Source organism: Anabas testudineus, chromosome 6 (assembly GCF_900324465.2).
Source record: "Anabas testudineus chromosome 6, fAnaTes1.2, whole genome shotgun sequence".
Classification (NCBI taxonomy): domain Eukaryota; kingdom Metazoa; phylum Chordata; class Actinopteri; order Anabantiformes; family Anabantidae; genus Anabas; species Anabas testudineus.
The window spans coordinates 20,297,679-20,318,607 of NC_046615.1; the positions used below are offsets into that span (position 1 = coordinate 20,297,679).

A 20,929-nucleotide genomic window follows, 5' to 3' on the forward strand; every position below is an offset into this window, starting at 1 on the left:
TGAAGGAAACAGGTGCAGTGAGGCATCTTGGCGCATACATCCACACATGGTGCACCAGAAAGCTGTCCCACAGTTGCTTTTACCGCAAGATGCTCATGGATGGGCTCTCCAAAACAAAAACTACAATCCCCAGTATAGCTTTGCCTTTTCAGAATCTCGCGAGATTGTCCCCACTGTAGTAAGTTTCCCATCCAAAACACCGAAGAGGGAAGAGATGGGATGTGATGTGTGTGTTACATAAACACTGAGCCAGGCTTGTGGATTTCTGTCGCTTTATTTCAGTCTTTCAACATTTAGATACACACGAATAAGCCAGTCATGTTTACAGAGGCTGGATGCTTCAGCACGAAGGGTTGTCACGATTTTCTCCTCAACAGCATGCTCTCTGCTCCCCTCTCCGACCCAGAAAGGCTATATGCAACAGCAGCTTAACTCTCCAGCACACCCCCTTCTGCCGCCATGCTCCCTGACTCTCACCCACCCAAACTAAACATGAAATTCAGGCAAATCGAGGCTGTGTCGCTTAAAGCAAAGCTTGTCACATACTCAGCAGAGGTCCAGCAGTATAAAAATGGATCTACATGCTGACAATCATCATGCACCTGCTCGCATATTTTGACACAAGTGGAGGAACCGAAGTCAACGTGACAAAGGGAGAAGTAGTGTAACAATTTCAAAGGAGATTAAATTAAATGTTGTACTGATCAGTTGTCTCTTAGTTAGAGTTGCAATGTGCAAAATAAAAATGTGCTTCCAAAATATCACCTTCATAAAGTCATCTTCCCAAAAATGACTTTTATAGCACCGAGTTTTTTCTTGTGGCATCACTGCAAAGTCAATATTGCATATGAACTTTTTAATTTACAGCCTCCAACATGGAACTAGTTAATGAACACAAATATAAGTTTTACATTAAAAACAACAAATACAAAACATTTCAGTGCAGTGTAACATGACAGAGCAAAAATATATTAAAGAGACTAAAGTAGCTGTGAGGTGTGTGTAAACAAACACTTTATAAAACAGTAAATATCCTGAAGTTTCTCTCTCACACACACACACACACACACACACACACACACACACACACACACACACACTTCTATCGGACGTATTGAGAGTCCACCTTCACGTCTCAGTCGTGTCCTCGCAGCTGAAAACAAGAGAGAAAATGTGGATTTAAAAATGTGCACAGTTCCCTCAGAAAGTCTTTTTACGTGTGTGTGAAATCTGCAAAAAAAAAACACAACTGCACAAACATATAATAAAAACATCAACTTGTCCAAAGCTTCTTTTAAAATACAGACACATTTAGGGAAAGTTTGGTTCCAGCTTGTGCTACAACTACACCACAAACTGCAGCTTCCACACTTGAATTTCACTCACTTCTAATTTCAGGTTTTTGTTTTGGGTACACGAAAAGAACATTTACTCCTCCCAGTATCGATAGCCCAGTGCACACACACACACACTCTCTCTCTCTCTCTCTCACACACACACACACACACACTCTCAGACACACCCTTTATCCAAACACTTTTCTCACATTTAAGTTTCTGCGACCCCCTTGTCATTGCACAAACACACACACTTTCTCTCACCTCCACACTCACCCCGTTTTACCCGACACACACACTCTCACACACACCGTCCGTGTCCGTCCAGGACAGATCAGTGGTTCCACCCGCTGTGGTAGTGGGTTGTTCTCTGTCCACAGCTGCACATTAGTGAGTCCACATGTAATCTAGGATTTTATTAATTTTACTGATGATAAAACAGGATGGTTTTAAGCTGAATTGAAAGCACATCAGGGCAGAATCCAGGACTCATGTTTCCTCTGAGTTGATCACTTCTGCTGAGAGATTAATCAAACATCCCGACTGTCACCACCGATCTCTGCCCCTTTGTTTACAGACAGTACGTTAATACGAGCTTAAACCTCGTTGGTATTTTTGCACTTCACACTCAGACTTTACCACAGTTTACAGTCAGTTAACACGTTGACTTTCTTTTTATTCTCTGCCGTTCACATGTGGATGCATCGCACCGTGGAGCTGGTAACACTGGTTTCAGCACCGCTGGACCGGACAGCGACGCACACGAAGCCTCCAGTGATCCACCTCTGTCCTGCACAGCGGTTTCCACATGTGTACGAGCCTCAGCTGACAGAGACCAGCAAGCGGACCACTCCTGCCCTTACTCCCACACACGACTCTTCACCTCACTGAAACAACTCATGGGCCAGTTTTGGGCCCTTTAACCGTGAATAGTCACCGTTAACGTGTGTGACACAACGTGCAGACGAAGAACTTTTCAATAGAATCATCCCCAGCAGCTTGAATCCAGCAGACACACAGCTGTTTGTCCGTCTACACATCCAGATATCTGCTGCACCGACAGAGAGACAACAGGCCCTGAGACACACCTAAGTCTCCTTTCTAAGCTCGAAAACAATGATATGCATCTGCTCAGAGAGTCATATCCAAAGCCTTAAAGGTCTCTGACCACTGACACAGGGCCTGTGCACGTCCCCAACACCTTCACTACCAACATAGACAACGTTTCTAGCTTTCTATTGGTTTTTACATACGTTGCATCCTGCGGTGACGGCGACCTTACATTCAGCTGCACCTGTAGACACACAGAAACAGAATAGGTCATTTCATTTTCAGCAAAAACAGCAATTTACATTTAATATAACATTAGAAGCATCTGGCTTAAATCTCTTGTCTGTATCTTTCAAAGCTTGATTAATAAAGGTGACAGCAAATAGCAGCTACTATTACAAAACTAAATATAAAGACTTGCTGTTACTTTTCACATGTTGTCTCTTCATTCAAAATGCATTTTAACTGGGAGAATTGGAATTACCTACAGTAATTTGTCTTGAGGCCTTTTTATTCACGCTCTATCTTAAGAAGAATAAGGCTTAATGGTATATTTTCATTTCAGCTGTGGTCTGATGAAATTATATTTCACAGTTGTTCAAATATTCAGCATTAAAACAAAGGCCTCTTAGTAGAATTTGTGCATTCATGCAGTTTGACACAGTATTTTTTCCTGTACTTTGATTGGTGTGTTATTTTTTTAAAGCATGAAGTATGAAACATACAATATATTATCACCTGTATGAGTGTGTGTGTTATATCCAGCGCAGCAGACAGTGGTGTGTGTGTACAGCTGCATTACACGGGGGGACTGCTGTCACACTGTCCCATTTATCTGTGTCTCCTGCAGGAAGAAAAGAAACACAGATATCCCGTCACAAACCATATAAACCTCTGATTTAATTTTTATAACACACACACACACACTCACAGGACAAAGAGAACTGACGGAGCAAATGAAACACACACTCCGCCTCGTGCTGATTTGGAATCAGAAGGGCCAACACACACACACACACACACACACACACACACACACACACACACACACACACACGCATGCAGGCAGGAACTTCAACAACATTTAATGTTCCTTCATGTATGTATCGTCTGATCAAAGTCTCACCAGCACAATCACAAAATGGAGTGAGCTCAAAGTATATTTTTAAGCAACACACACACACACACTCACACACACACACACACACACACACTCACACACACTCACACACACCTCTAAAACCTGCACGTCTGAGACTCATAATATTACACTCTTGACCAAAAAGGTTGGAGACACACTGATTTACATACACTCACACCCACTGTCTCTCACACTCTCTCTTTCTCTCTCTCTCTCTCTCTCTCACACACACACACACACACACACACACCACCACCACCACACGTAACACTCCAGCCTCCATCTACACATGCTGCAGCATAACTTTGATGTAAACAGCTTGAATTATACTCAAAACACATCTCAGTACATGAGCAACACATAAACTATAAATTCATCAATAAGAATTCCCTTAAATATAAATGAGTTCAATGTATTTTCATTTATTAAAGCCACACTGAAATGAGCACAACACAAAATTTAAAATTTAAACAATGGGGATGTTTTAGATGCTGTTTTTTTAAGCAAGCAAAACATATTTTCATTCTAAATTAGTTTTGTCTCTGATAAGACAACAAATACATTTCTCTTTGATTTTCCAAAATATACAATATAAATCATGTGTTAAACATAGATACTGCAGTAAAATATTAATCTGTCTTTATGTATGTTTGGGATAAAGTTGTTGTATGTTAAACATATTTTCTCTCCCAGTTTTATTTAATGAGGATAGTAAACACACACACACACACACACACACACACACACACACACACGGACACACACACACACGCACACTTCCAGCCGTCATGAGTGTGTGTGACTCATGCAAGCTCATGCATCCACGCTTATGCTTGTATGACTTCATAGTATCCTGTAGTGACCAGTTTAAGTGACACGTGTGTGATGTGTGTGTGTGTGTGTGTCCATGTGTTAAAAGTACAAATCTTTAGTAAAGTATCATAAACCCCTCACCAACGCAGACACCAAACCAGAATATTACACATACATCACCTAATTTTTCTCTGATGGTCCGAATCCCACACACACACACGGTCACACACACTTAAAACTAAAAATTAAAACTGTAATTAAAACTAACCCATGTAAGCTACTGTTAATTGAAACATATAATGGCTTGAGAGGTTTAAAACTGTTTAAATTAAAATAATAACATTAAAAAATTTGTATATTGAGATTTAATATTTGTGTTGTACACAACATTTAATCTGCAGTTTAAAGTTTCATGTACAGGAGCCTGTAACTGCGTCATCTCGCCTCACTGCAGCTGACGCTTCACACAGGCTTCTAACACACGGACGAGTAACGTGCACACACGCTGCACTAGATGGAAGCTAACATACTATCTTAATTAGCAGTAAGTTCCTATATCGTCTGATATTTGCCTTTGAATGAACATTTGATGTGAATTTGTTAGTGACACCTGCACTAACATGACGTATGTCATTATACTGAACCAGTTTTTAAAGGGTTCACTCTGCAAAACATGCTACAAAGCACATCCAGGTAAATTTGAAAGTTTTTACTACTTCTAGTCATGAATAACTAACATGGGAACGGGAGCAACATATTTGACTTTACCTGCCATCAACATACTAACATTTAAAGGTAATACACTCAGATGAGAGTTACATACAGTAACTAAGACAAATAAAGTGTAATACATGATCAAATCGATGTCAGTGAAGATTCTCAATCATCCATTTGAGGTTATCTAAACGTTAAGTGAGAACAACGGGTCTTGTTTCTTGTTGTGTTGAAATGTTTTCACTACTCATCCAAGTAGTTTGTTCAGTGAATTGCAGAGTGAACAAACTACTTGGATGAGTAGTGAAACATTTCAACACAACAAGAAACAAGACCCGTTGTTCTTACTCTACCTGATTTTTGTTAAATAGGTTTTAAAAGGTCAAGATTCAACTGCACAGTGATTGTGTAGCTTGTGCTGCTGCAGTGTTTTAACCAGAGGTGTTTTTTATTATTTTGTCCACCTCATTTCTACCAACAACGCTAGGCTAAATAAAAGAAACACATCTCACACATCTGTAAAGCAGGGACTTTCAACAACAGCACAAACTACAGCCCCCAAAATGATTATAGAGTTGACTCGACACCCCACCAGAACAATGCTGCACATCTTCACCTTCACAAATGGAGGATGCCTTGCAGGACTGCTGTGTTGTGTGCATTTGTTTTAGCTTGGAGTAGCTAATAAACTGGCAACTGAGTGTCAGCAATCAGCAGCTTTAATCCAGAATTACTAGCATTGGAAATGTCAAAAATCCCCTATCAGATGAAATCAGACAACATATTCCACAGTTTCAGGATAATAATTAATACTCTAGGGCAGAGATTTATCCAGCTGATGTGTATAATGTTAAGTAGGGCTGCAGTGCTGTCTCCTCTCTATCTTTAAGAACATGGTCCTCCTGTTTGTTTTTATGTCCCAACACCTTCTCAGATATTTGAGAGGGGGAGAAGACCTCCTAGAAACCCTTTAAGGCCCTCTGATATATCCTGCGCCCCCATTTGACATAAGTGCTACTGAAGGCCAGCAGTGTATCAGAATCAGACTAAGTCCTGGCTCCAACCAAGGTTTTGGTGAGGACAAACTGAAACACTGCTCCGGAATCTGCTGTTTACATCATGCACAGCCTACATAGAAACAAATTAACCAGCGCTCACGGTTCCCTAAACTGTTTGTGACTCTGGACATTCATTCATAGGTTCACTTTTTATGCTGAACTGTCAACTGACATCTGGTTGTATTTTATCATTCATTTGCAAATGCACAATGAATAATCTGCTATGCTTGTTGGAACTTGACCATCCATTCCTCTTTTCCTTGCTCCACCTTCCTGCTTGTCTGTGCCATCTATTCTCTTTTCCTCTCCACCTACAGTACACAAATGAAAGATCAATATAAAAGAGTATTTTAACCCTAATTTAACCTTTTCACACCAACTGATTGAGGTAGAGCCCAGTTTTAAACTTTTAAAAGTAAATTCTACTTCACTTTTAACCTTTAGGAGCTTCTACTTTTTCCATAGACTCATTCACCTTTAAACAATCAAAACACACCCATTTACCTTCCCCAGCTGCGATTAGATTACTCTCCTTGGTTCTGCACGGTGGGTGTGTCTTTTAATCCAGCTTGACTTTCCAGGTTTTAGGTCATGTTGGTGGAAAAAATATTTAAAAAGGTGCAAGTTGAGCTGTGCCACCCCGTTACCTCCTCCCTCTCTCCTGGAGCCTTTATTGTTCCTTATGTGCTGCTGCTTTTCCTTCATCTCTTGTGTTACTTTTCCATTTTGTTTCTTCTTACAGTCAACGTCATGTTGGTCCTAAAAGTGCACAACAAGTGACACATTCATCAGTAACAGGGAATACACACACTTTTTTCTTACATTCAGATGCACTAACAGACAAATGAACGCAACAAATAAACTAGGAATCATGAAAATGTATATAGAGCGCTGGGGAAAGTTCAATACTGTGAGTATCTTTGTTTATAACCTAAAATTCAACTGTATTTAACACGTGCACCGAGCTGCGACTGTAATTAAAAGGACACCAGTTTGTGTGAGTGCAGGTAACAGGGGTAGGACTCCTTTTTGGGGCAGGACACCCAAGGTGCACTCTTTTCAACCCCTTCGGCCGTCAGGACAGGCTGCTCACAGTTCTCCTTTTTGGCAAGACTGATTCTGCATCTGCTGCCACATTATAGTGGGAAACACACACACTCACACCCATAGTAATCTATACATAAATAACTTGACGAATTATACGTTGAATAAGTTGACGAAAACATATCAGAAGCAGGCTATGACACAATATTATTGTAAACGTACACACAAACATTAAAAAAGAAGTCAGGTAATGTTGCAAGATGCAAAATAAATAGTCAACACACACTCACACACACACACACACACACACACACACACACACACACTGTCTTCTTTGAATTTTTATTGCTCTCAAACACATTAAACTCTCACACATAACAATGGTGCAGTACACTAAGTGGTAATTCATTCAAAACCTACAGTCAGTCACCACTGGAGCTGATACGTCGTGCACTATGAATATTTGCACTTTGTATTTATCTAAACTTTTATTTACACTCGTCCTGTGTGAGACAGTTTTACTGCTTTCTACACTAGGTGCATCACCCTGAATTTACACCGTGACCACAGTTTTGTACATTTTTTTTTGTGTAACTGTGCATTTGTATATTACTGTTTAACATTTATACACATTTACTGTTGTTTTACTACTTCTCTTCTACATCTAATATTAGTGTTCTATTTTAAAGTTTTATATATTTCTTCATATGGCTTTTCTGACACCTGCATCAAAACAAAACAAATTCCTTATACACACAAGCTTGAATTAAATCTGATTGTGATATTTTAAGCATAAACTTGAAACATATTCTTATACAACTCTAATTACACACACCGTATATCAGTCCAGTATTTTATTTCTCTTTAATGTAAAACCTAACATTTGCTCACAGTGGTTTAAAAGAAGAAACTGTGTGTGTGAGTCAGTGTGTGTCTGTGTTTGTGCTTAAATGCATCGTTTGTCACTGTTTTTAGATAAATTGGTGTTTTAATCACCTTTTCCTCTGCGGTTACATTGTCCTGCATTTCATTAATTATGATGTCCACATGCTGCTCATGTCTTTATGAATTTTAACATAATGCATGAGAATTATTTTACATTAAATGCTCTATATGAATATTGTTGCCTTGGCTCATCCCACAGTTACTGCATTGATTCACTTTTACAAATACAGAATTAGTTAGTCTGTGTTTAAAAAAATCCTTTTTCTATCATTCATTTTTATAGCATGAATTGTCTAAATTACACCCATTTTAATTTATATCATTTTGAAATTGACCTCTTTAGCATAAGGTTTATGAACAAACTGTAAGATGCAGGAGAGCTGCTCTGCTTCTCTGGAGCTCTGTGCTTTCAGCTGTACAGTCAGCCATTTTCTGTCAGACATGAGGAGGCTTCACTGAGGCTGCAATGGCTGTAATACTAGTTCCACCTCCTATAAGCACACACGGATGAAATCACATGTCAGAGTAGTAAACAGTAGCACTAATGATGCTAAGAGGCTTTTAACATCCACTTATTTCTCCATAGAAGTGCTCGCATGTCTCACTATCAACCTTGTGAGTGGTGACAACAAAATGGCTGACCCACTTCAAGGACAACCACACATATAGGTTTAAATAAGCATATAGGATGTACAATTCAAAAGCTGAGAATATAATTTTACTTGCATTCTTTTATCTCTTTTCTCCTATTGCTAAATTTAAAATGGCTGGACTGACTCCACCTGCAGTCTTTTTTTTTACAGAGACTTTGAAGCATTTTGTTGTTGTTGCATTAGAAAAATAAAAAAAATCAAACAAAGTTGTTTTTATTTTTGTCATAATATTGTTTAGATCACCATCGCTTGGCAGGACTGAAGCATTTAAGTTGAAATGTTTTTGCTCAACAGGTATGAAGTCAGTCTGTCAAAGTCTCCTCTGCTGGATAAGACTAAAGTTTGGATGTGATTTTACTCCAAAAACTTTAAAGCCCATCTAAAATTAAAGGCTTTTGTGACTTGTGATATATCTGCTGTTGCTGAATGGCTGAATATACATTAAGAGACAAAGTTGTTGTTGTTTTTTCCATGACATTTCCTTACATGTTTCACGACAGGAAAGTTAAACTTTAGTTAAAGTTAAAGTTTAGTCTTTACTTAAGGGATTACATCGAAGCTTTAACATTTGCTAATTCTTTACAATCAGGAATCAAAACTTAAAGTTACAGGACACACTGTGAAAATGTGCCCAGTAAAATACTACTATAATTGAATTTACGTATTTGTAGAGCAGAATCTCACAATTATAAATATGAAGAAACAATTAAAAACTGGAGGAATATTACTTTATTGCTAAGAAATATCATTTGCTCTCATTCAAGTAGAAATGTTATGAAACTATTTTGACTTTACTGTGAGCTGTGTCCAAATTAAACCTGCTACTGAGACAGGCAGGCAAACGTTGTTTACAGGTTGACATCTGTCCACAGCTGCATGTAACCAACATTATGTGAATTTTCTTTTCATTCATATTCATTTTATCGATACTTTGTCAGAGTCTGTGGGATTTATTCCTTCTTTTCCTCGTTCTTGTCTCTTGTGCTGTTATTAAGCATCAATATAATGTATGTGATTAACTTTTCTCTCCACTGACGGCCACATAAATACATTTGATGTGATTATTAGCATCACCTTGATACAGAAAAACTACATGTTCCCACCTGATCACAGATTTTATAGTTTGTGACGTGTCTTCTCTAAGTTTCTTCTTTTGTTGGGCTGCATGTCTCAGGTTCTTATCCAAGTTTAAACTAACACAAATGTTGGTTAGACTTTTTAAACTGCTGCTGTACATTAACTGAGAGTTTGAACTGTTCAAGTTGGTGCTGCACTGCTCTGATGATGATGCTGCAACCGTGGAACAACCACAGGACAGAGAACATGCAGGAAAGAGAAAGACAACTTGTTCTGTTAATTTCTCAAAATTAAACTCCAACAAAATGTGCCATTTTGTTATTTGTTTTATATATTTTTAATCAAAATAAGTTATTAATTGTGAAGTAGGTTATTTTTATTTACAATCTGTAAAAATGTCCCTCTTGAGCTTTACTCTTTTCATTCACACCTTTCTTATAAGTGGATAAAAGGAGCTAAACCCTGATGGACAAGTACATTTTAAAGTATTCTAATATATGTATATACATTATAACTGGACACAACCTTTAAAAGGTGTCTTTCAAAAGTCTCAGATGTTTTCTTTAGGTGTGTCTCAGTAAGTTGAAGATTGAAAATTTCGAATCACAATTAAACTTCACAATTTAACGTCCAAGTCTTTTTTAGAGGTTTAGTTACAATTTAATGTTTTGTCTTTGTATCTGTGTGTGTTTGTGTGTGTGTGTGTGTGTATGTGTGTGTGTGTGTGTGTGTGAGTGTGTGTGTGTCGGACTTGTATCCAAATTGCAAATTAAATCACAATAGTTGTAAATCTCAGCCTCACATCCCATATGTTAGCCATAGTTATACTGTAAGAGTTAAAGCCACACTGGTCAGTTCATCATCTTTGTACTAAAGAAAGATTACAGAGTTGAGATGGAGACGAAGATAAAGTCCCGGAAAGAGAAGAGAAGGTTTATTTGAACTACTCAATCATATTGATACATATCAAATAAAATTAACATTTAGAAACTGATGAAATTTTGTGAATTAAAGTGCAAATAGTATGTGTTTCTAGTCAGCTTGAAGTGAATTTAATCCTGGTAAAACCCTCACACACACACACACACACACACACACACACACACACACACACACACACACACACACACTGAACAGAACTGTAATGTCCAGAATTTAAAACATGTTTATAGTCTCAATCAAACTTAAACTCACTAAGGTTTTGAAGCTGGAGGTGCTGAAAAGTACAACTGCAGAGTATATTATTATATATATAATAAAAACTAATAAACTTGCACAATCTCATTAATACTTCAGTAAAATATTATTTACTTAACACACGATTGATAATTCACAACTTTTTGTCAAATCAACATGTCAAATTTGTGCATTTGGTTTCCGGATGCCACAAATTCTGTTTGAGTCAGTTTCAAATTGTAAATAAAAGTGCACCATCCAAGCTAAAAGCAACTTCTACTGGCTCGAAGAAGTTGTGACATTGTTTTTGTAGCAGGACATGTTGACTGTAACATGTCTTAATGCTTCCTTTGTGAAGCTGCAGCTGTGCTGTGTTTTCTACAGATGTGCAAAGAAAAGATGAAGTGAAAAGAAAAACAGGAGCAGCATCAATGTATGTCCTAATCTGGTTTTTGGTCATTGTACACACTGTAACATGAATGTTGTTTTATCTTTTCCTTCTTGCATTGTCTTGTATTTGTTTAGGCAGAGGGACTGAGTTTCTGCTCACATGCTCAGTTTAGCTCCTTTTTATAAACTACAACAGATAGAATGATAGATTTAGCAAAAAACCCTTTAGATACATGTCAGTATCAGTTTAATACAAACTAGTTTAACTAATGTAGCTGTGCTTACTTTAAAAAAAGTTTTAATATATTTGTGGTACACGTCTAAATATTATACTATTTATTATATTTCTAACAGAAACTAGTTTTTGAATAGTGTTGGAATAAATTGTCTTTCTGCATAATCTTTTTCAGCTTCCTCTGTGTTCATTAGAACACAATGTCAAATCCATCTGGCAACTTTACACCTCTGTATTTGTCAGAGTAAAGAGAATAAAAATGATTATGGAGCAGAAAAGGTTAAATAACCTGATATAAACTGCAGATAAAACTAGTTTTTCATGATTAGTTGCTTTTGAAATAAAAATGAACAGTAAAGTAGTAAATGTGTGTATCAAAGTGTTGTGTAAAGTTTTACATATCCTCATTTTGAATGGGTGCAAACTTATTGCAGGCTTCATTTAAATCACAGCTATAGCTGCGTTTAAAGAGAGAAAATCTAAAATGTCTTTTTGAACTCTTAAATAACTTTCAAATAGCAAACTATTTTTATATTTCAGGTAACTAAAGTGGTTTACTGGTCTTTTAGGGCCAGAAATGTATTTAGTGCTGCATGACTGACCTGTGTAATCATCTTTAGTTAACATCTGGGAACAGCACAGAGTCAGACTCAGTCTATGTGTCCAGCTGCCACAAGTGAGCAGCTACGACAAGACAAATCATGGATGCATTTAACTGAAAGGTCTTTTTTTCAGGGTGTTGTTCCAACATCCACAGTATAAAACAGCTCAAACTGAGGATGAACATTCGATTTCAGTGGAGGTTGACAAATTTAGAGGTTTATTGTATGACTCTGTCTGATATTTACATTTACATTTAATCATTTGGTCATTAGGTGACTGTTTTGCTGCTTCTTGTAACTTAAAGTTAGGATTAGTTAGATCTTACGCTTCACTGTTATTGTGATTCTACTGTTTGATTTGTCTTACTCCATTTTATATTAATTTTACATTTTAAAAATCCTATTAATATGTTGTTTTGTTTCTTTGATGTGTTATCAATGTAATCATAGTACATCATTACAGATACATGGTATATGTAATTCTGACTTGAAATCTTTTGTCGAACATGTCATATCAGATACATAAATGTAAAAGATCCCAGATGCCACATGGATTATGTTGAATGAATGAATTTTGATTAATAGTAAATACATCTGTGTTTTATTTTGTGTACTCAGAGCTAAACTTAGTTTTCAGTGTATTCACAAAAAAGCCTAAAATCTATTTAGATCTCAACAGGACTTAGTGAGAAACCATTAAATTCGAAATATCTCTGAGGTCTATTTAGTTACAAAAGAGCTGCTAAATCTAGTGTGATCACTCTGACCATGAACTGAAGCAATAAATCCTTCAAGCCATTTTTGATTTGTGTTGAATTTTTTCTTCAGTTCTGGTTTTAAAGCTGCACAGTCTGACATTATCTCCATAGGCAATGCATCATTTCCTGATAAAATCTTTATTTGCATTATTGTCTTATACTAAATTAGCCACAATTTGTGATAACAAGACTTTTGTTCCGCACTAGCTGCCAAAACATCAGGCTACACTGTTATCATTGTATTGAATTGGATGCTATTGGATGTCTTTTAGCAAGAAGCAAATGTAAGAAACCATTAAGAAATCATTGTAGTTAGTTTAATTTTCCTAAATTGGCTTAATAGGCTTCATATTTGTTGTTTTTTGGGTTTGATCTTGTGACATCAATAGCAGCCAACTGCAAGGATTATTTTCATTCACTGTGTGGTGCACATTAAATACTTTACTTTGCAGTCTACTCAGAAGAAGAGTGGTTTCTGGGTTTATTTTTAACTAATAGGTAATTTAGAGATAACATAAAGGTAAAAAAAAAAAAAAAAACAGCCCATTACAGGCATTCTTCAGAATCAAAACAAGAAAACACAACTGTGTTGTTTTTATGCTTCAGACAGAGACAGTAATAGTTCTACTAAATTATCTATAATCTAGATCATAATCAGAAAAATACTTAGTGTATACTTAGTGAAGGAAGGATGATGAAAATTATAATATGATAGTTACAGATAGTTTTACTTTTTAAAGTTAATAATTTAGTTTTATACAAATCAGACACAACAAACAACAAGTTATATGTTAATATGAAACAGTTTTCAAGTGAAAAATAGAGTTTTAGTGATGCACCGTAAATTCAAGGATCTTGGTGGGTGTGTGTTGTTATTTTTTTTGTTTTTGTTTTTGTGCATTCACAGTACATCTGTGTACATTTGGGTGTTTGTCTCTAAATGAAAAGTTCAGCCTCTTTTAATTGAGCAGGTAAACGTTTGTTTATGTGAGTTAATAAAAGTTTCAATAACATTTTTAGTCCTTATGTGTTTAGATTTTCATTAAAATTAAAATTCAGTTTAAAAACACAGGATTGTGGAGGGAAAAATCATAATATTGAGATAAACCCACAGAGCTGATTGGTCATATGTAGTTTTTATGAAACACTTGTCCATGCTTTTCACTATGTTGAATCATCTTGAAGTGTGTTTCACTGTGATCGGCCTCTTAAACTTGAATACTTAAACGTAAACCTGAATTAAATGTTCTTGGGGATCATGGAGATAATCTTATTGTATTTGTTGTACAACACAGTGTTTAGAAAGACCTTTAAACTTAAACAAAGTTAAAAGATGAAGAAGGGTATCAAGGTGCTTTAAGGGAGAATAAATAAAAAAGGGGAGTTTATTCAGATCCAGAACTGTTAGAAAGGGAAATAACTAAAAATATGTTTAGTGAAAATGCTTTTTACTGCCTCATGACTGTAAATGTGCTGTGTTGAATCATCTTTACACTGTGTGTTACTCACTGTTTAGTCATTCAGCTTCCAAAATGTGCATCAAATCTGGATAAACTATTTCAAAATATCATAAATATAATGTTATTTTGTGAAGAAAGCACCATTGTAAAAGAGCATCATATACATTTATCGAGAAGTTAAAGAGAAAAATCAAAATGCTCCAATGAGAAGATAAATGTCATCAAAAAAGAACTTAAAGTGTGGAGCTTCTTCAGATCCAGACTGGAAAAAGAAAAGATTATTTGAAATTACTGATTAATTTAAACTTGGTTTTGTTATTTAGAATTAGAAACTGAAGTAAAATTTGTGTGTGTGTGTGTTTGTTCACATTTGGAGTTGATTGTAATCTTGAAATTGTTTGTGTGTGTGTGTGTCTGTGTTCATATAAATAATCATTGCATAATTATAAATGTTAAGGTGAGTGGAAAAAGTTGAAAAAGATTGTGTTGAAGCAGGTTTATTAACAACTGTGCAGTGTATGTGTGTTTGAGGGTGTGTTTGCATGTGCACGACAGAGTTTAAAAAGTGATCAAAGACGACGACAAAGTGTGAGCGTGAGTCAGTGTCAGCACGAGTGCGTCAGCAAACGAGTGAGAATTCACTTGTGAAATTGTGTATTCTTGATATATGGAAGTGTGTGAGTCTATTAACTGTAAAGACAAAGTGAGAAAGTTTCAAATCACCTTCGATTCAACTTGATCGTGAAATCCTCTTAAAGTTGAAAGTAAAAAATAAAATAAAATAAGAAACATCACCTAAATTTAAATAAGAACTTAAATGGTTTAAATTTATTGTCTGAATTGATTAAGTCGATTAATAAGAAGTTGTTTTGTTTCACCGACAGTTTTGAAATTTGAAAATGAATATGAAGTAAGAGTTGAAAAAAAAGAAACTATTATTAGTCCGACACTGTACTTGTGCATGTGTGTGAGTGTGTGTGTGTGTGTGTGTGTGTGTGTGTGTGTGTGTGTGTGTGTGTGTTTGAATGTGTGTGAACTAAATGGACTGTGCGCTGTGTTGCCTCATTCACCTACGTCTACGGAGCTACAGACGCAGTCCTCACAGCACTGATGACGTCTGGATGTACACTGCTCAGTGTGTGTGTGTGTGTGTGTGTGTGTATTTGTGTATATACATGTGCATGTGTTGCCTACGTCAGGGGCCACAGAGTTACCTTTTACCAAACCTTCACCTCCCTCCTGCTTCCGTAATTATTTTCCACCACCACCTATAGGATGAGCTGACTGCTTTCTTTTCACTCACACACCGACATGCGTGTGTGTGTTAGCGGAGGTTACACATAAGGAACAGGGGTCTGATTCGAAGACTGTATCCTGTAGATCTAGGGTGAAGCTATAAAGGGATGGTGTCACAACCAGGAGGGTGGAGTCCGCTATGGGACACACTGGCACACAACTGGACCCTGCAATCCAAAGTGATGTGGCATTTTGCCCTCTGGTAACACACACACAGTGCGCCACACTTCCGTCCGGAAACGTGCCCCCACCTCGGCACCTCTTTATATTTTGGTGCAGAGCTCTGCAAAATATCAGGTTAATTTGTTTTCATGTTTCACTGTAAAACTCTTCACTGTTTTTGTCTAGAAAAAAATAATCAAATTAAGTATCTGACAAATATTTAAAGCTGCTGCATGTTGCAATACACATACATATGGGTGAAAGTAGTTGTTACACACTCACCGACCACTTTATTAGGTACACCTGTACAATTTAAAGCAGTAAAGTAGTGGGTCTTTACTGCAGTACTTTTACAAGTTTATAACGTCTCAGTTTTAGTTCAATTGTTAGGTGAGGTGTTTCTAATAATTTGGCCCCTTCATTAAGGGGTACCCAAAACATCTGAAATGCAGATCAGTGCACTTCAGTACAACTCCACCACCCACTATGATCTCAATAATAAAACAAAAGATCACTGTTCTGACATATTAAACAAAAATGGAGAAATTATAAACTAAATATAGACTACTAAAAGTAGAATTCATGGCTTTGTGTTGCACTAGATTGCACAGGTGTCCCTAATAAAGTGGACAGTGAGTGTATATTTGGATAATCACCTTAAAACTTAACCAACTGTTAAATCTTGACTCTGAAGATGTGACAGAAGCTGATCATAATTGAGGACACAGGCTTGTTGGTTGTACACATATTACTAATGCAGACAGAATCACAGAAACACGAATGAGATTTACTTCTCAGTAACACTGTAGTTTACATGTTACAAGTTTTTTTTTGACTGCATCACTAATTTGGCTCTAAGGAAAAACAGTGACTGTTATTTTAGTTGGTTCGGCTGATTGTATTTAAAACCTCACTGAATATTTGTTCCTTGTTCATGATATAGTGGAAGCTTTTTTGCTCATTTGGTCAATTGCATGCATGCCTGTAGACACATATAACATTTTGCACGTGTCTCCAGGATGTACTAGCTTAGCATTTGGTAATAACTGAAAGTGCACCATCTGATCATATATTATTCACGACAAATGAAAGAACCTGTAAAAAGACATCGACTGTGTTTGATATGTTAGAAGAATCCTAAACTAGACAAAGTTTGTTAGTGTGGATTAATTGTCCATTCTGCATCGGACAGAAGAAATAACACAGCTAAATATCTTCACCTGTAAGCACAGAGAAACACTTCCACGTCATTATCATAGCACTGAAGACTGAGGATATCTGAGAATCAAATCTCACAATGCCGTATAAAGCTATGAAACTGTACACAATGGTTACAGAGCAATAATTGATTAGTTTCTTGTGCTGACACATGATGACTATTTACACTAACTGGAAACATAAAGTCTAGTTTTTGAGATAAACTAATTCAAGATGGGAATGTGACAAATCTGTGGATTTGATTTATATGAAACCCTGCGGGGAAAAGATACAGAAATCCAACTTAACAGACTCAACATCTAATTAGTATCTGATGGCACTGAGAGGAGGAGTCTCAGTGAACACAGGAGTGTGTGCAAAGTAAAAAGAGATGCACCTATGATGCCTAAAATGAAATAAATTGTAACAGACAGGCAAACATTCATACCTATGAGCAATTTAGAGTCACCAATTAACCTGGAGAAAACCTGCACAGACACAGGGAGAATATGCCAACTCCACACAAAAAGCACATGGCTGGTGGATTCAAAACACCTTCTAGCTGTGGGGCAACAGTCTTGACCACATTTTGCCCAGTTAAAACCCGTCTACTAAGACTTGACAAATAATGTCACTATATTTAGGTCGTACACATGGAATCTTGTACAGTACGACATCATTTTTGGCTGCATACCTTGTTTATTACTAACTACATATTTCATGGTGTCATTTCTATGTCATAACTGTTAATTTCTAACTTTTGGTGAATTGCATTTGGACCCATGCAGTCCATCAGTTGGGTGAGTACTTCCACTCACCCAAACCGGTTGAGGCAGATGGCCGCACACATTGAGGTTCTGAGTTTTTCCTCTCCACTGTCATCTGGTGCTGCTCAAGTGGGGTTGTTGAATTTTCTATATAATTCTATGTACAGCTATGTTTTGTAAGGTCTTAAACCTTAAACACTATAAAAATGCCTTGAAATGACTTTTGTTGTGATTTGACGCTATACAAATAAAATTTAACTGAATTGAGAAAAAAAAAAGAACTACGTCTGTACTCAAAACCTTCTGAGACCTTGGAGAATAAACTTAAATTATTTTATGTAAACTATATTTGTAGCTCAACATTTTAGCCCTTAAAGTTTTCTCGAACTCGTATAATGTATGTTGTCTGACCATATTGCAAATTGAAAAGTTCGTCATGAGCCATTTCAGACTGTCAACTTGTGTTGCACTCAGTTGGTCATGTGCAAAGTGACAGAAATAGTTGTGTCAAGAATGAAAAAAGAGAGCTAGAGAGCCATACACAGCCAGCAAATCATGGCACGATGAGGGTGTGAATGTCACTATCACTGGTTTTGGAAAAGCTACAGAAATGGTCAGACACAGAGCACACTAAAGTGAAGTCAGAAAGGTGTAGAGGGAGTGTTTTGTAAAGTTATTCGGTCGTACAGGATTTCTGAGAGTACACAAGCTTATTAAATCATGGTTAGACATGAAACTCTCCTGGATGAATAGTCAGTAGAAGGTAGTGAAACATATAAGACAAAAAAAAAAATTAGGTGGGAGTTAGTGTGTCCCAAGGAGTGCTGCAGTAAGACAACAAATCTGAACTATGCTATTAATGGGGATTGAATCATATAAGAACACGGTATATCCAGCAGCTTGAAATGATTCATTTTCAAATTCTCAATCTATTTTGGGTCAATTCTGCAGGAAACATTTTGGAGAAGCTACAACTCTCATTCAGGCTCTGGCATCGTCTCCACAATAATGAGCCTCATGGGTACTGTAGTGTTAGCTTTGGGTATTGTGATGCTAGTTTACATAACTGACAGCAGACAATGTGGTTTTTTTTTTAGAAATCTATGTGAAGTAATTTTAAATGATGGCTATAACATGTCATACTATCATTTCACAAATGTTCAATTCATTGACTAATCGTTGCAGCTCTAGAATGATGACAGTAATATCAAATCAGAAAGCTCTTATTTTGTGCCATCTATGCACAAAATAACTGTCATACCTGCAGTCATACTCAGAAGACACACGTCACTTGGCCATGGGACTGCATATTCCAAGACCTATGTAAGAAAACATAAAAAAAGTTAATAAACTTTGTACAATCACTTTGTGGGATTAAGGAATTAGTTTTTTATTTTACAAATACATATTAGCAAATATATAATAGATCACATTTTATATACTCTCTAATTTACAAAGTGTGATGGACAAGAGGGTTTTCTTTTTCCTTTTGGGTAAACAACTAATTCAACTAATGCTCTGCCCAGCACTCCAGATGACAAGTTGACATTATGAAATTAGCACGACTAAGAAACCCCAACACTAAAAAATCAATCACCAATCGCTATAATTCGCAGGGATGAGCTGCACTCAAAACCTCTCAACAATTTCTTCACTCCTACCAATGCTCTTCAAGCGTACTACATCCATTTTGAAATGTGTTTTGACTCCAAAAATGTTGTGACATTGAGTAAAATCCACATACAAACAAAATGTAATGATTTGCAAATCTTATAAACCCATAACAACAACAACATGATGAATGGCAGCAACAGGTCAGAGAGGAACTGGGACAGGGCCATGTTCACCACAGTGTAGCGTCCACACTTCTTTTAACAACAGTCTATAAACAGAGAGGAATGTTTGTCCCATTCTTGCCTGATATTGGATTCTAACTGCTCAATGGTGCTGGATCTTCTTTGTCGTATTTTGTTTTTCAAAATGTCGCTGAAAGATCTTGGCTGCAGGAAGGCCAGTTCAGCACCTAGACTCTTCTGCTATAAAACCGTGCTGAGATAGATGCAGTATGCATTGTCCTGCTAAAATATGCAAGGTCTTCTCTAAAAAAAAAAGACATTATCTGGATGGGAGCATTTGCTGCTCTAGATAGGTACTAAGGCACACCTATGCCATTAGAGGTGCAGGCAACACTGATAGCAAGCTAGAAGGTCCCTCTGCTCTATAGACCAGAGGACAGAACCCCCTATGGTTCCAGGAAGAATCTCAAATTCAGATTCATCTGACCACAGAACAGTTTCCACTTTGTCACAGACCACTTTAAATTTGCTTTGGCCCAGAGAAGACAGCAGGATCATGTTCATATACAGCTTCTGCTTCGGACGATGTTCTTCTAGCTCTTCCTTTTGAGTACCTTTTACTTTTCTAGCTTCTTGTTGCCTCTGTCCCAACGTGACATGTTGCTGTCATCAATTTCAAAATAATCTTATTTAGTTCTAAATTTTTGCTCTAAATGTTCTTACTTTAAATATTAGATATGTGTTTTATGTTCTATTGTGAATAAAATGTAGGTCTATAAAATTTGCAGATCATCATAATAAAAAATAAAATTCAGCAATACTATGGGAAAAGGCTTGTCATATTTTCACTTAGGCACACCTGCAGCCTACTCTAGTATAGTAAGTATTTAAGTAAGTAAGTATTACTATAGTATATATAGTATACATATAGCATGATCTTATATCGGTGAGTTTATCAAAACTTGAATGTAGGTTTCAACTTTGGCTGCTGGACTTTCATCAGATTTATCCAACATAACGTCTTCATTTCACTCAAGATCTGAGGTTATGCTCATGTTGTTGCATCGGTCCAGTGGGTAAACATAAAACTTTGTAAATATAAAGTTTGGCAAGTACAAAGTAATATTGGCAGCATATGTTCTTACAAAAACACACAATGTAAAACCTTCTTCTGCCATTAAAATATCCGATCTTCAGAAAAGAATGGGTTTCACATATTCAAAACGTTTCCTCCTGTTTTTTTGACAATGTGTGTCAC

The 20,929-nt window shown here is 36.7% G+C and overlaps 1 long non-coding RNA gene across 2 annotated transcripts in view; it reads right to left on the reverse strand.

The window, feature by feature from the left end:
* Positions 1-271: 271 nt before the first annotated feature.
* LOC113166196 overlaps positions 272-20,929 on the reverse strand; it is a 48,209-nt gene continuing 27,551 nt past the window's right edge. For both annotated transcript variants that reach the window (XR_003299160.1, XR_003299161.1), the window contains 5 exons: positions 19,137-19,194; positions 6,618-6,872; positions 3,126-3,231; positions 2,591-2,631; positions 272-1,153 (listed from right to left, as the gene is read on the reverse strand). This is a non-coding gene — a long non-coding RNA (uncharacterized LOC113166196). The remainder of the gene's footprint in view (positions 1,154-2,590; positions 2,632-3,125; positions 3,232-6,617; positions 6,873-19,136; positions 19,195-20,929) is intronic.